The following is a 14547-nucleotide window of genomic DNA, read 5'->3' as shown; positions in this document are numbered from 1 at the left end:
CAGTTTGTGGCCATGAAGTCTGCTTGAGAGGGAAGTTGTAATTCCTTATGGTAGGCTTCTCCAACCTCACAGTCATAGCCCACCCTGGTTTTCTTCTGACCCAACTCCAGTGCTGTCACCAAGGAGCCTAAGTTAGAAGTGTAGGCTCTGTCAGACCCTCAGCCCCCTGGCCCTCACCACTGCTCTGGGAAGCAGGTGAAGCAGGTCATTATCCCGTTTGTCTGATGAGAAAACTCAGACTTGAAGGGTGAAGGACTTGCCTACAGCCGAACAGTCGAACAGTGCAGAGCCAGGACTTGGACTCATTTCTGTCTGACTCTAGCCCCTATTAAGTAGGGCTTCACTTCTCTGCACTTTATCCTAGAAGCCGCTTGGAACCATATCAGACATTTATGTCAATGTTTTAAATCTGAAGACTATAGGAAAGGAAAGCACACAAACCACTCTTATTAGTGGGGATGAGGATCACCTGAGATTTCCATCAAGGCTCTCTCTACCAGGTAAAGAGCGTTGGCAATGGAGTCCAAATGCTGGGTTTCAATGCTGTGTGACCTTGGGATAGTTACTTAACTACTTTGTGCCTTAGTTTCCTCATTTATAAAATGGGGCAAATAATAGCACCAACCTCAAATACCCTTATGAGGATGAAATGAGTTAATGTATGCAGAGTGCTTGGAACAATGCCTGACACACACTGAGCATTCAATGAATGTTGGCTGGTATTCTCTGTCTATTATTCATCTATGCATCTAGTCATCCTTCGATTTGTTTTAGAAAGGACCTAAAGTATCTGGTTTTCTAGGGTGTTTTATGTGGTAAAGCCAACCAGCCTCCCTGCCTGCATTCCGAGAGTACAATACAACCTGCCTGGAGCCAACAGTAAATTTGATGGCTGCAAAGGGATAACAGACACCTTTCCTGCCACCTCCACTCCAGTATCTCCAAGTGTCAGGATGCTTGGTGTCAAATGTGATCCTGTCACTCTGGGTCAGCCCTCAGAGGGGGCTCTGCACATGCCCCTAACACTCTGCCTGGGGGTTTTGTTGAGGGAAAATTGCATTCTCGGAGAGCCTTTCTCTTGCATCAGCATAACAGCTTCAAGGCTGTTACCAGCTGCTGCAGAGGGGCTCAAGGAGCAGGAGGTTTCCTTCTCTGCTGGCTTACCCTCCTGAGTCGCTGGGAGGATTCCCTGGTGCCTGCACCAGGGATAGCCTTTTCTCTTCCTCCTTAAACTTTTTTTCACACAGAAGCAGTGGTGACTGGGTCAGCCTGGTAGGGGTTCTGGGGAAGGCTGCGAAGGCTGGTTCACATGGATTGGAGGCCAAGACAGTTTCCCTACCACCAAGGTGGGTAGTCCCCTGGAGCAGATCCTAACTTGATGCTGTGCAGAGAAGGATCTTTGCTGTACAATCAGACAGCAGCGCCAGCTTCCTCATCCCCATACTCTGTCCCCAGTCATAATTAGAGTGACCTTTACCACTTATTGAGCAGCTGAATGGCAGACACTTGTAAAGTACATGTGAAGAGCCATTGGGCAGCTGCAGAATCTAAAATGAGAGAAGTGAAGGCCATTGCCCTAAAACTCACAGCTCCCAAGGGGCAGAACCTGGATTCAAACCCCGTAAGAACCCTGTGTCTTACTCCAGGGCTGCTCTCTCCACAGAGCAGCTGCCTTTTCAGCTATTACTTAACATGTATTCTAAGCTGTTGTCTCCGCCTCGGATAGAGAGAACGAAGCCCAAAACGACAGTACATATAGCTTCATCGCACATTTTTGTGCCATTTAGTAATAAAAAAATACACAGAAAAAAAAAAAAACACATCCAAATGAACAAACATAGGACATCAACCATCTGGCACTGGTCTCTAAAACCATTGTGAGCCACACTGATAAAACAACCCATTTGTCTTTGCTTTCAGACCAAAATGTTTTGAGTATGCTTCTTTATTTCAGATTGAAGGTATTTCACCTACAATGTTGGGGATCTGACCACAAGAGCCACCTGTAGCAGCCAGGCCCAGCTGGTCCTCATGGGAGCACCGTGTTACTGTTTTTACACGGAAAGTTGGTCAATCCACTTCTCTCTCAGCAAGTCATCACCAGCTTCTCTCTGTGGAAAGTGGCAGAAACAAAGGCCGAGGAAGGGCCTCCTCCCTAAGCAAGTGGAGGGCTCAGGGCAGACAGCTCTGGCTGGGAACGGTACCAGGATGACACCATAAGAATAGGCTGGTGAGCTGCGGTCGGCCTCTGCCCATAGGGGCTGCTAAGCAGACAGACCACATGAGGGGAAATCCCAACATGCCCCTGAGCAAGGAGGGGCCTGGCATTCCGAGATCAAGACCCTGCCCACTGCCTGCTCCTCTGCTCCCCTACTCATCACCTGCTCAGTGCAAGGAGTGTTTTTACCCTCCCTGTCTGTCTAAGTCATTTCTGGACATCAGCCTCAGCTCCTGCACCACACCCTCTGCCCTGCTGGATGCCCCCAATCTGCTCTCTCCCTTCCTGTTCTTTGAGCTCCCAAGGCCCCAGCTCACCTACACCCACACTTAGCTCTTGGGCTGTTGCTGAACTTGCCAGTTTTGAAGGCTTTATCTTCCCAGATGGCCTGGGATGTCCATGGATGTCCTACTTGCTGACCCCCCTGGTGTTGAGTCTAGTACTGTACACACAAGGTACAGATGATAAATTCTTCATGAGTAACTTGAGTCATCTTGAGCTCTAAGTCATTCTCCTGAAGGCACAGTGCAAGCTCCTGCATCTTCATCCCTTGAGTCACTGGGACATTTATGAGGAAAAATGAAAATTAGCTTTTCCTTCTTGGTATTGTCCATCATGTTGTTTTAAGAATACAACCCCAGGCCACCAGTTTTCATGGTCCTCTAACACGTTTGGGAAGGTTTGTGGATTAGTTGTCTATGCAGGAAACCATGTGATCACCTTGTATACCACATTCAGGACCTTAGGACTTCTGTGGCATTTGATGCCCTCTGTGACCTGGCTCTACCCATATCTTCATCTCACTTTCCCCCTGATACTTCCTTGGTTACTTGACCTTTCAGCCAACAGAATTCCGTGCTGTTTCCCACACCATCCCCCTGTCTTCCTGCCTGCTACAGTCAGAGTGTTTGTGTCCCCTGCAACATTCATATGTTGAAACCTAATCCCCAAGGTAATGTTCTTAGGAGATAGGGTCTTTGGGAGGGGACTAGGTGCAACCCTCATGAATGGGATTAGTGCCCTTATAAAAGAGGCCTTGGAGAGCTCACTGGCCTCTTTCACCATGTGAGGACACAGCAATAAAGTGTCATTTATGAACCAGAGAGGGGACCCTCAGCAGACACTGAATCTTCCCTGGTCTTGGACTTGCCAGCATCAATAACTGTGAGAAGTGTATTTCTGTTGTTTATCGCTACTTGGTTTATGGTGTTTTGTTACGGCAGCGTAAATGAGCTGAGACGCTGCCCTTGTGCCCTTTCTTAGGTTGTCTCTTTGTTAGGAATGACATCCTTGCAGCTACAAATCTACCTAAATTTTAAGGTGTCTTGAAATCTTCAGTGAAGTTACTTATACAGAAATATCTTAGGTTAGAAAATCTTTACCTATGTTGGGGCAAACATTACTTTGTATCTCTTCTAGCTATTTACACAGATTGTTAAGAGTTTCTCCTAGGCTGTGAGGCCCTTAGAGGAGGGTAAGAGTCTGACTCAAATTCCACATACTCCATAGCTCTTGGCTACGGACTCGTTTTAGACACCATTCTACAGTTGTTTGTTGAAGGTGGAAGACAACTAATAGCTTCTCTGTATTACTACAAAGGGATTCCTCCCTTTGACTTTTTATTTTATTTTATTTTATTTTATTTTATTTTACTTTACTTTACTTTACTTTATTTTATTTTATTTTTTTTGAGATGGAGTCTTACTCTGCCGTCTAGGTTGGGGTGCAATGGCGTGATCTTGGCTCACCGCAACTGCCACCTCCCAGGTTTAAGCAATTCTCCTGCCTCAGCCTCCCCAGTAGCTGGGATTACAGGCATGTACCACCATACCTGGCTAATTTTTGTATCTTTAGTAGAGACAGAGCTTTGCCATGTTGGCCAGGCTGGTCTCAGACCCCTGGCCTTAGGTGATCCACCTGCCTTGGCATCCCAAAGTGCTAGGATTACAGGCATGAGCCACCATGCCCGGCTGCTTTGACATTGTAGACAGGGAAAGTTGGTTGTAAAATAGGCCAAAATCTGTCTATCACTCCCCCAGTTGTAATAGGACTGGATTTCACCTGTGTAGGGAGAAGCTGACCTGGGGTTCAGGGCAGGGTCAGATTCACAGCAATATCACAGTAGTCATGAGGATGGAGCCACAAGCTTCATAGCAACCCTCAGAGAGAAACAGTCAATGGCCCAGGAATCTGTCCAAGTGGACACCAAAGATGGAAGAATCGGTAAGACAAAAAGCTTTCTTCCAGCAGTTGCTCCATGGGCCACTGGAGGGCAGGGGTAACTGATTCCCACCTAGGTGAGTCAGTCATTCACAGACCCAATGTGGATCAGTGATAGCCAGATTCAAATCCAGATCACCGTTTCAAAAGGTTAGAAAAGTCCAGTAACATAAAACAGCTTTTCACTGAGAAATCCAGACATGATTTTGCATGTTCAAGTCCAATTCTGTAATAGAAATGGGCTGTTTCTTTCTCTTTTTTTTTCTTTTATTTTTTTACGCGGAGTCTCGCTTTGTCATTCAGGCTGGAGTGCAGTGGCACAATCTCAGTTCACTGCAACCTCCATCTCCCGGGTTCAAGCGATTCTTGTGCCCTCAGTCTCCTGAGTAGCTGGGATTAAAGGTGCATACCACCATATCCATCTAATTTTGGTATTTTTAGTAAAGACGGGGTTTCTCCATGTTGGCCAGGCTGGTCTCGAACTCCATACCTCATGTGATCTGCCCACCTCGACCTCCCAAAGTGCTGGAATTACAGGTGTGAGCCACTGCGCCCGGCCTATTTATTTATTTTTTTGAGATGGAGTCTCACTCTGTCATCCAGGCTGGAGTGCAATGGCATGATCTTGGCTCACTGCAACTGCCGCCTCCCAGGTTCAAGCAATTCTCTTGCCTCAGCCTCTCCAGTAGCTGGGATTACAGGCATGCGCCATCACACCTGGCTAATTTTTGTATTTTTAGTAGAGACAGAGTTTCGCCATGTTGGCCAGGCTGGTATCAAATTCCTGACTTCAGGTGATCCACCCACCTCGGCCTCCCAAAGTGCTGGGATTACAGGTGTGAGCCACCACTCCTGACTGCTTTGACATTTCTTCTATTGCAATTAGAAATGGAGTGTCCTTGAACAATCTGCTGCAGAAAATAACTAATGGGACAGCAAGTCCTTCTAGCTTTAAACCCTCATTCAAGGGCTTCAGTGTCCTTATTTGTAAAATGGGGGAGGGAGTGGACTGAGAAACTTCTAAAGGGCTCTTTCCAACCTTATCCTGAGGGCAGAGAGGTTGAGGTGTCATCTAAGAGCATTTCTTCAGGATGCCACAGTCACAATAACCACTGATATCTCTCTAAATGACACCTGCCTTACCATGGGAAAGCAAAATCCCAAGGTGTGGAAGCCATCCAAAATAATTTCACACCCTTGGAGACAGGGGAAGGTTATCATTTTGACCCCTGTGGGGTAATTGCTGTCTCTAATGCTGGTAGCTAGCTATTCCCTGAGACAATATCACCATAATAAAATACTGTTGGAGCCTCACATGGGACCTTGTTTTCCCAGAACTCTAGATGATTATTGTCTTTTCCTTGAGATTTCAGACCCCAGCTCTTGTCTTCCACATTAATTCAAGTTGAATGCAGCCCCAATCATATTGGCAAACATTCCAAGTGGAAATAAATGCTAAAAATTGCAACATCCTCACCAGCCCTGTCTGGATGACATTATGTATTTCATGTAATGTCTATGCCTTAAGGAATTAAAACCCTTCTATATATAGCTCTGCCCAACAAATTTTTAATGAAGTCTGCTCCTAAATACGTCTTAGTAACAAACAGAATCTGAATCCCTAAAAACTGGTCATCCCCAAATCTTTTTTGAAATGCTTTCTTTTCAAAATTATTTGAATCAGACATTCAGAAGAGACAATATTCATCTCTGTCACAATTTTTTTCAATAAAATATCGATGAGAGAGAAAATTCTTGATGCCACAGCCCAATAAACTGGACTATTTGGCATCTGGAAGTCCTCCCATGCCCAGGTACCTAAGACCAAGTCACTGGTAAGCCTTACCTGTGCAAGATGATTCAATGCTTACAAAGCACATTTGCTCTCACCACCCTCCTATCTCAACAAGAGCCCATGAAATAAGCAAGGCCCAGAGTGTTATTCTCATTTGACAGGTGAGAAAACTGAGGGGCAGAGTGGTCTGTGAATTTATTTAACAAACCTTAAGCATAAAGGACTTTCCCAAATTCACATGACTAGTATATGGCAGAACCAGGTGCACATCCAGCCTTCTAATTAAAATCACACTGCATTTACCTGTATTCAGGTTGCAGGACAGAATGTCCTTGCTAAAAGTTGGGACGGATGCACACCAACGTCTTGGGAACACAGGGGGAAGAGACTCTTCTGGCTTTGGGAATTGGGGAGGTCAAGAAATGATTTCCCAGGGAGAAGCTTTTGAACTAATCCTGGAAAGATGGCTGGGATGGAGCAACATGATGTGTATTCTGCTCCACAGCAAGGTAGACTGGAGAACCTCCCAGATGCCTGCTCCTGAATGTGACCCAGAGGATGCAGGAAGCATAAAAAGGTGGGAAGAAGGTTGGGCTGAGTGACCCAGGTGTTTGTCTCCATTCACCACTTTGTAACCTCAGCCACGTCTCCTGACTTCCCAACCTCTATGGCTTAAAGTGAGGGAAATGCTATCTCTAAGGTTGATTTCATAGGCCTTGGTGAAATCAAGTAAGCCACTGGTCAGACTGACAGAGATTAGAATAATCGGAAAGGAAGGGAATGAAGAAGACAAGGGAGAGAGAAGAAGAGAGAAAAGAGGGAGTGAGAAACAAGGGAGAGATCTATGGCAGAAGCCCCAGAAATGTACAAGCTTTTTCTTCCACAGATTGTTTTCAGGTTATTGATCTCAGCAAGGCTACCAAGAGGTTTTGATTATTTTGATTTTGCATTTTGTTTCAACCTAACATACCTGATCCAGTGGGCCTCCTGCCAACACAATAGGCACAGGGGCTCTAAAACACAATAATCATTTTAAATTCAAATTTTTATTGTCCTAGTCAATGAGAATTTTTAGTTTCTAGACAGACTGATGGGTCCTCATGTCCAGATTTACCTTCTTTTGTGGATCAGCTTGAATGTCACCTTTCTAACCAGCCCTCTCTGACCCTCCAGGCCCTTTCTTGTCTTTCCTGGTCCTGATCACAATCAACCCAGTGTGATGGCTGTTCATATATATGTTTGTTTTTTTTTACCCTGTCTTGACTATAGGTTTCAGGATGGTACCAGACCATAACCACCTAGGCAGGGATATGTGGTGCTTTCTGTTGCAGACCCAGGGCCTACACAGCCCCTGGCACATCGGAGTACCCAGGAGGAGGGGAAAGCAGGGGCTGCACTTTATCCCACTGGAGACTCCCTCTTTGCATTAGCATGGAGCTCTAGAGAAAATAAAGCTTGATTGGTGATTGGTGGGCCATAAATGAATCAGACAAACATCATCTACATACTAAAATCCAATTTAACAGAACAAAGCCTGGAAGCTTTTGTTTGTATTCTTATGCCAGTGAAGTTTGTTTGAAAGTATAACTTAGAAGGGGATTCATCTTAGTGCCAATTAAGACTCAATAACTGCGGTTATGGAACCTAGAATGTTAGGTCCGCCAATGGTTAGAAACACTTTTAGTGACTCTTATCCTTTCTTGGGACTGCACAATCCTCAATGAATCTGATTAAAGCTACCTCAAGAGAGTTTATATACAAAATTTTACATGCAACTTCAGTGTGGGCAGAACTCCTGAAGCCTATTTAAACATACTTCCAGTTTAAGACCTAGATTCGTGTTTTTCAAAATGTCACTTATATATTTTGTCCTTTAGAACCACCTGAAAGGTCTCACTAAGAATCCAGATATTGGGTCTGTAATTCCAGTGAACTAGCAACTCTGAGGAGGGGGCCTAGCAATCTGCCAATTGAGCAGTCAACCCAAGTGATTCTGAGATGCATTAAAGTTTGAAAGCCACCTACATACACTGATACTTTCATTTGCACAGATGCTGAACTTAGAACCAGAAAAACAAAGGCACTTGTTCAAATCCCACTGCAAACAGTGCAGACCTTGATTATATACTTTATTTCATATTCTATAAGACAGAGGTTATGTACCTAAAATCCTATAATTATTATATGTTTGTATACAACTTTCAGGAAGAATGCCTTTTATTCCACATAGTAGGTTTTTAAGCCCAAGGGTACAATTTAAAAGTAGAATTCTGGCCGGGCGCAGTGGCTCAAGCCTGTAATCCCAGCACTTTGGGAGGCCGAGACGGGCGGATCACGAGGTCAGGAGATCGAGACCATCCTGGCTAACACGGTGAAACCCCGTCTCTACTAAAAAATACAAAAAAACTAGCCGGGCGTGGTGGCGGGCGCCTGTAGTCCCAGCTACTCGGAGGCTGAGGCAGGAGAATGGCGTAAACCCGGGAGGCGGAGCTTGCAGTGAGCTGAGATCCGGCCACTGCAGTCCAGCCTGGGCGACAGAGCGAGACTCTGTCTCAAAAAAAAAAAAAAAAAAGAAGTAGAATTCTAAAACCATACAGAGAATTATGGAATATTTTCATAATATCTTATTAACTAGAAAAATATTTCTTATTCTATTAAAAGATTTTTACCATCAAATATTTAGGTACTAGTCCTATAGTAGTATTTATTCTTATTTTGTTGTAATACATATTCCTGGGTAGCTGTATCAACAAAATTTTGGTGAGTAAACTTGTGTTTTCAATGCCTTAGGCCTGGAAAATTTCTTATTGAAGGGAATTTCACCAGTATATTTTGTTGTAAAAATATAGATGGTTTGGTGAAGTGAAAAGCATTACTCAAAAATAAGATACACCAATTCCTCCAGGCTCTGAGCTTGCTCAGAGCAATTGAGGGCAATGCCCAACAAACTGTCTGTCCCACAGAAAGCACAGAGAAAATGGGTCTCAAGTGAATGAATGAAGCAATGGACAAGCCTGCTCTTAGCTAGAAAAGCTGGAAGCGCATTTTCTAATGACCAAATTACAGAAACTCCTCAGGAAATGACCACCTAGAGGGACAGGGAATGACTTGGTAGGAACCCTTTTGTTATATGCAAATATATTTTATTAAAATTCAAACTATTAAATCAACAATGATCAAATTGGACTCTAGGGCTCTCTGACCTGTCTCAGGTGCACCTGTCAGTGGCCTAAGACTTTTCTAAGAAGAAAACTTGGAGCGATGACACAAGCTGAGGCTCAGGAGAGGTGGGCCAGGGCCCAACAGAACAACCCTTGGGTACTCAGTGGCCTCTGAGGACCTCTCCTCTCATCTGCAAAATAATAAGCCATCGAATTGAGGAAAGAAGTCTCCTATCTGGAGGAGGGGCATGAGGATCAGGACACAGAGAGATTGGTAGGAAATGGGTAAAGAAGGCCTTAAGTGCCATCTTCATCCTATCTGGCAGCAGGGAGCTGGGGAAGGGTTTGTGCTTAAGGGACACAGAGTTCAGTGTCTAAGAATCCCCCAAACCCACCAGAATACATGGTAGACATCACAATTTGACTACAGCACATTTTCCTATTGAAATTTCATAGATCCTCTCACCCTCTTCTGTGCACCATTTGGTGCTGCCATCATACATGGCCTGTGAAATGAAACCTATTTTCATCCTGGCTCTGTAAGTGTAAATGAGAGGATCGTCAATCAGGACAGCAAACACAACTTTTGATAGGCCATAAATAGTTTTCATTTCCCTTCTTTCCTTTGGGACTCCACTGTATGAGGTGATAAAACAGGCCTTATTATTTTCACCTTATAGACAGCGAAACAAATTCAAACCGGCAGAGATTTGGTAAATGTAAGACAGCTAGGAATGACTCTCACATCTGTCAGATTCCAAATCCCATTTTTTTAAACAACTCTGTGACTGACTTTTCAACTGAACCTAAACCAAACCCAAATGTTTCCTGATGAAAATAATCTTGAAAGTCAAACTCCAAACATAAATTAAAATCCACTTAGGGCTCTTTGCTGGATTCCTCTAGGTTTGTTTCTTGATATCTTTGGTTTTGATGTCATAGTGGCTAAGCAAAATAGCAAAGGCACCTGCTCTCCAAGGAAGAGGACCCTGGGATGGAGACACTTCTTCCCTACACACTTGCTTGCTCTTCCCCTGGGTTGATTTTCTCATTAAACTGCAGCCAATTCTGTGAAAATACAGTTAAAATTGCAAACTGCTCATCTTAATTTGTGATGGATTGGCAATCAAAATGACTGTTGAAAATAGGAAATTTCCATGGGAGGTGATCAGGTACTTGGTTCTTGGTGACAAAATGCAAATGCTTTCTTCCCAACCTATCAGCAGCAGTGCTGTGGTGGGGATGATGAAACATCTGCTATAACTTCTGTGGCCAGAGACAGAGAAATCCCTATGTGTGCAGGGAGTTCCAGACATCCAGGGCAGAAGGCATCTTTCCACCAGATGTGGAGGGTGCAGAGAACGCATGTGACAACAGAGAAGGAATAAGAATTATATTCATTTGCTCAGGCTGCCATAACAAAGCACCACAGACTGGGGGGACTTAAATCAAGATATTTATTCTCTCACAGTTCTGGGAACTGGAAGTCCAAGAGAATGTGTTGACAACCCCAGTGCCCATCAAAGGGAAAGTGGAAAATAAACAGTGGTATATTTGAACAATATAACATTATACAGCGGTCAAAATAGTTGAACTGTAGCAACACTAAGACATTAAAAAAGCAAGTCTCAAAAGATTCGAAAGTAAATACAAATTTAAAAAAATACACTTCATAGGATTACCAATAAATGCAGCTTCTCTCTCTGGCTGGCAGATGATGGCCATCTTCTCCCTATGTCTTCCCGTGGCCTTCCCTGTGTATGTCTCTGTGTCCAAACTTCCTCTTCTAATGACACGTCACACTGGATTAGGGCTCACTCTCATGACCTCATTTAACTTTATTATCACTGTAAAGGATCTGTCTGCAAAGACAGTCCCATTCTGAGATATTGGGGGTTAAGACTTCAACATATGAATTTGGGGGAATAACAGCTGATAACAGGCAGTAAGCTTGAAAAAGGAAAGAGCTATCTACTAGGGGACATTTTGTTTTCTAAAAGGCTGACAGAAAAGTTTTCCTCTCATCACTGCATTAATTAACTTCTTGTTTTAATATTCCATTTTGAAATCAACCTCTGTGCTTTCTACTCTTGCCCTACCACCAAACATTTCTGTCATTACAGCTTACATTGTGGTGAATCACACCTTTCCAACTTGCCTATGAAATTCAGGAGGGCAGAGAGGACTGTCCCATAGTCACTTTTATATGCCTCCATCACCAGGCTGCCTGAGAAGGAGATGCACAGCCAGCACTTACTACGTTCAGGCAAGAAATGCTTACCCACACTTGCTCTGTGGCAGGCCCTGTGCTAGCCGCTGGGTCTTACATCGATTGAAATGAGGTGACTGTGTCTACATGACTAAAGAGTGAAGCCTGCATCTAGGTGGGAGGGACCATGTTCAGATCTGTGTTTTACAAATTTCACTCCAGCAGCTGTATGGTGGATGGGCTGGAGGGGGTTAATGAGGAGCTGCCCTGGGAGTTTGGCGGAGAGGCAGAGCTGTGTGCTGCAGTGGGAGTCAGCATTCCTGTCTTTGAAGTCTGTTCCACATTCAGTTTGTGATGCTGGGCAAATTGCCTCATTTTTCTAAACCTCAGTTTTAAATGCTTTTAAACATATATCTGCTGAAGGAGTTCTTTCACATTTGGGATGCAAGGGCTTCTAAAGTCGGGAGACTGTGGCCCCTGGCCTTGCAGTGGAGCCACTCCCGTTATCCTGCTCCTCCTTAAACACTCATTAGAACTTGTTCTTTAGCAACCGAGGTGACTTCCCCCTGGAAAGGGAAATGGGTCAAGTAGCAAGAGGGGATGTGCGAGACTGACTGCACACACAGGAGGGCAGAGGCTGCAGTCAGCTTTGCTCCCTCAGTTGCATCCCGGGATGTCTCAGTCTCTGCACCAAAGATAGAAGGAATCACTGAATGTGCCTATTCACCAAGATAATGAGTGTGTCTTGCTGAATATTTGCATGTTTTTCCAGAAGCATTGAAATAAGCTTTTTCTCATCAGCCCATCTTCTGGGCCTATTACATAATCCACATCTTTTTCCATGCTTCTCCTTTCCAGCTTATCAGATCTGCCTTTCTTTTTTTCTGTGTACGTGGCATATTTCTGCTGTGGTTTTTTTCTGTCCTTGGACAACTCTAGAAGGAGAAAAAGACTGCCTGCTTTCTATTTGATATAAGCGTACAGGCTGAGTTGGAATAAGAGGTTGCCAAAAATATAGACCTAAGTTCAGAAAGTCATATATTCCCCTCCTGGAATAAAAAACCCACTCTAAGAGTGAGATGGGGAGGTGGGAGATAATTTTGGTGCATATACATCAGTTGTACCATAAAACGCTGAGGCGTGCTTAATGTTTACACGACCCCTCACCTTGAGGCTGGTGCTTTTTCAGTGCTACGTACTTCCAGTGTGTAAATAAAATACCTCATTTCCTGCATTTCAACTATTTCTTCAAAGGCAATACCCCTCTCATTTTAAACAAATAGTGAGGAATGTGGCACACAGAGCTCTCTTAATTATCAGGTGACAGCTTGCATGGCCTTTAGTGATATGAAAGTGACTTTGACAAATCTTGTGTGTCTGTACTTTCCTTGGGGTTGAGAAATAGAGACAGTTCCGAGGCATGGACTAGCCCCTAGGTAATAAAATAGAAGATGTGACATTGAAAACTAGGGAGAGTAGTATGGCTATCTAGGAAATACATGCTTCTCTGCAAAAGCAATGGACATCAATTGAGTAATAGATGCACCTTCTCAGCATTTCTATAGAAAGGATCTTGGCATGCTAATAATTGATTACCCAGATCTTCTTAGAAATGTCACAGTAATCGTATAAAATGCACACTATTTATTCTGTTGATTAGTGAGCTTTTAATGATGCAATAAACAATTGCAACAGCTATGACTTTGAACACAATATATATCTAACCACATGGCCATACCCCCATCCCAACCCTTGGTCTTCCCCACTTGAAGTGACTATTCATTTCAATCTTGTGTTCATCACTTCCCCGCTTTCCTTTTTATATGATTTTATTGCATTTATTGGTAATCCTATAAAGTGTATTTTTTAAAATTTGTATTTACTTTCGAATCTTTTGAGACTTGCTTTTTTAATGTCTTAGTGTTGCTGCAGTTCAACTATTTTGACTGCTGTATAATGTTATATTGTTCAAATATACCACTGTTTATTTTCCACTTTCCCTTTGATGGGCACTTGGGTTGTTTTCCAGTTTTGCCATTGTTAATAGTGCAGCTATGAGCATTCTTACACATGCCCCTTCTTGTACAGTTCAAGAATGGAATTGCTGGATCATAGGTTACGGGAAATGTTCAGTTTCAGGAGATAATGATAATGCTTAATGTTTTATATAATCATTTCACATACACATTTATACATCTGGGTGATTCAATATTGCTCAAATCAACATTTGCTAATTAAATGATATAAAGCAATATTTTTCTATTTGGTGTTTTAATCAGACAAAGTTTTAAAAATGTATTTCTTTTACTTGTGTAACATTACATAAGTATACATGAAATGGAATGTCTTAGATCAGCCCAGTCTAGAACCAATACAACTTGTAGACTCAGACAAGCCAAAACAATACTACTGCAGTAGAAATTGTACCATTTATGGGACTGTTCTGTGTAATGTTCAGGGAAAGGTTAGTTTCTGAGCAGTGTACAGTGTTGAGTTATGAGTCCATGTTGTAGACATTGCTGCCCAGAGGTATGCTACACCCCACCTCCCCCTTTCTAAATGTGCTGTTGTGGGAATCTGGGTTCTTATCTGGATACAGGAGCATCTTTTTTGGTAAAAAAAGAGAGGGAAAAAGCCATCTTGTGTACTTTTTCTTTAACTGGGAGAAGTACACCTACCTTTAACAGGACAAACAATGTTATAATTAGCAAACTGTCAATAATTATCAGTAAACACTCTTCTCTGAGCTTTTTATGGTTCTTTCACCAGATGCTGTCATTCCTTGAGCTCTATTCAGCGCTTTGATTTAACAATTACTCTTTTTGTTCAGAAATTGCTTATTTTGGGAACAACATATATACATTTGCATTTTAAATGTTAATTTTCTTTCTGAATGGAAAACAGCCAATTGAAACAAGCTGGCTACTTAGAGTTATAATTCCAT

At 43.2% G+C, this 14547-nt stretch overlaps 1 protein-coding gene across 2 annotated transcripts in view; it reads right to left on the bottom strand.

Annotated features, from left to right (window-relative positions):
- Positions 1–14547, bottom strand: part of VSNL1 (visinin like 1) — a 112680-nt gene that overhangs the window by 44933 nt on the left and 53200 nt on the right. The window lies entirely within an intron of this gene.

This window comes from Rhinopithecus bieti, unplaced genomic scaffold (genome assembly GCF_001698545.2).
Source record: "Rhinopithecus bieti isolate Rb0 unplaced genomic scaffold, ASM169854v2 scaffold_4781, whole genome shotgun sequence".
In the NCBI taxonomy this organism is placed as follows: Eukaryota; Metazoa; Chordata; class Mammalia; order Primates; family Cercopithecidae; genus Rhinopithecus; species Rhinopithecus bieti.
This window is presented reverse-complemented; position numbering and strand designations above follow the sequence as displayed.